This window comes from Dendrobium catenatum, unplaced genomic scaffold, assembly GCF_001605985.2.
Source record: "Dendrobium catenatum unplaced genomic scaffold, ASM160598v2 original_scaffold_215515, whole genome shotgun sequence".
Lineage (NCBI taxonomy): Eukaryota > Viridiplantae > Streptophyta > Magnoliopsida > Asparagales > Orchidaceae > Dendrobium > Dendrobium catenatum.
In genome coordinates this window covers 5,773-8,658 of record NW_021533925.1, presented here as the reverse complement: position 1 = coordinate 8,658, position 2,886 = coordinate 5,773, and positions in this window count along the sequence as shown.

Below are 2,886 nucleotides of genomic sequence, written 5' to 3'. Positions count from 1 at the left end.
AGTCTTCGTATGAATTCTGCTTTTACCTCTATTGCCTCATATATGAATCGACATTCTGTCGAGATCATATATCAGGATTGTGTAGAGATTTTGTAGCTTTCCAACACAGGGGATAAACTTCACACCCTGTATTCTAATCCTGATTTTGATTGGGCTCCGGCGAATCATTTTCTTCGCAACTCTAATGCTCATTTTCACATGGGCAAGTCTGACACCTTACTCAAGGATGCTAAGACCGTCCAGCACATCCTTTGCACTTCGATAATTCCTAAGGCTGGTGACCGTGTTCATATCACTCCCCTTCTTTCACTCAACAACTTTTACATTTTAGCGCACCGTGAATTCAATGCTACCGACTTGATCTTTTGCTATATCGACCATCTTACTACAATTCAGGATACAAGTCATAGGAGGAAATCAATTATAGCCCTATGACATATCATTTCTTATATCTTAGAATCAAAGTATAACCTCCAATATCCTATTCCACCAAACCTCCAACCTGCTTTCTACTCTAACTTTTCATTTCAAACTCTTTACAGTACTCATCTCCACCAAAGGGATGAGAAAGCTCATGCGGGGGAGGAGGAGGCTCCTGTACTTGCTCCTGCACCTATTCCTGCACCTATTCCACTCCGCCAGCACTCTAAATTGGATCAGCTAGTGGAATACTTTGACTAGTGGGAGGCCTGATTCGACACTTACGTTGCTGCACAGGAGCAGTAACATGCTGAGGACATAGCGCGCTACGAGCAACACCGCGCGGAGGACTTAGCCCATTTTGATACCTACGTTGCACACCAGCAGTAGCAGCATGACCAGGATATAGTCTGGTTTGGTGCACAATTTGCTACACTGACTAGCTACTTTTAGTAGCCTCCACCACCATCTCCTCCTTCAGATGATCAGGGCCCATCATTTTACTAGTCTTTTTAGTATGTTTCTGTTTTTATATTTATTAATTTCTATTTTTTTCTACTGTTTAGTTTCTATATTATTTTTATCCTTCTTTTTGAGATGTCAAAAGAAGGAATAGTATGTTTGTACTTGTTATGTTCTGTTCTGATATTTGATGTTCTCCATGTTTGCACTATTTCCAGTACACTGCTGTCTTAAATACTTAGAATTATTTATTGTGTGTTTGCCATCATAAAAAAAGGGGAGATTATTGTGAATTTATTTTCATGGATTATAATTTTGATGATAGCAAATACTCTTGTTTCACTACGACTGCCTTGCCTACTAACATTTCAGGTTCACAAGATCAGACTACAATTGGAACCAGCTCAAGATTGGGTAGATTAAGTCTGAGTCACTTTGTACACTTTTCCCTTTCTTGAGTCTATTGTAAAAGGTGTGGCTCCTAATGCTAAGTAACCTTGCACACACACACCTTGGGAGAATTTTTTACTGTTTCTTAGAGTTTTCTATTTTTGGTAACATCATTCGGGATGATATTTATATCGACTTGGACTATCGGTTCAAAAATTAAAACCCTAATCAGGGCATCATGGTTAAGACAGATGCCATTAAGCCGATAGGCCTATGCGATATTGTATCGATCGTGCTGATAAGTTCAATCAGAAAGAATTAGTCGCAAGATCTATTTAGGCATTAGTTATTTTTGGACATCATCTAGGACATCAGCCTGGATGATGCAGCACAATTATGTCTAAATTGATCAAGTTATTAAGGAAATCAATTAAGGTTGATTGCATGATCACATCGACCGGGCCAATCACAGGATCGACCGGGATGATGGCGTGGACGGTTGACATCGGCCAGCTTCTATTCAGGGCGATATAAATGATGATTTTCCTCAGATTTGAACTAATCGCCTAAGACGATATACTATCGTCCTAGAAGATATGACCATAAATTATATAATCGTCCCAAACTGATCGAGCTATTGAGCAAAATTTATTCTGATCGGTCAGGCTGATACCACTATCAGCCTAGACGATGAAATTGGTTTGTATAAAATAAGAGCTATTCCAAAGCTCTTGTATTTAAGATCTATTTTTCTACCTCAGAGGTGATCTTTTGCTACTTTCTTGACCTGAGAAAGCCTGAGGAGAGGGAAAGAGAGAGGATTTTGTGAGGGGGAGATTGTGAGGGAGTTTCATAAGGGTTTCTCCAAGCATTGTTCTACTTCTCCTTCTTCCACTATAGTCTCTTATCCTTGGAGGGTTGAGAGAGGTCTTATTCAGCAATCGATCAAGGTTCTATGCCTGCTTCAGAAGGAAGCAAAAGGAGTTGGGTTCTCTGTCTTGTCAGGATCGGCAAAAAGGCATTTTTGTGATGGCTTCTCCGCCTTACTGTGGGAGTAAAAGGAGAGTCACGGTGTTTAGTGCAATACCCGTAGAGTGCCTCTTGGGAGTTTATGTAGGTTGAGTTGACCGAACAACTATAAATTTCTATGTCCATTTACTACTGCTTTCCGCATTTATTCTTCTGCACTTTAATTTTCATTGTGATGATTTTGGTTTGAGTTTTGTGATTGTGTTTTGATCAAAATAATTTTTAAAGTACCAATTCACCCCCTCTCGCTTTTGTTTAGCCTTGGGCTAGTTCATAAGGGCTTAACATCCCTAACAAATTTTTAGCCGCCGTCGCCGCCGCGGTTTGAATCTACCAACACGCGACCGCCAAGTGTCGTTCAACCGCCTGTTTTATTTAAAATTAATTTTAAATTATTTTAAACCTATTTTTAAATATATAATCATTTAAATAAATATTTTAAATTATTTTTAAACTTAAAAAATTATTCTCCTTAATTAAAAATTATTTTTAATTAAATTTATTATTAAAATAGTGAATTTAATTTCAAAATATTATGCACTTTATTTTGAAATTATTTTAAGAAAATAAAAAACTATTTTTTCT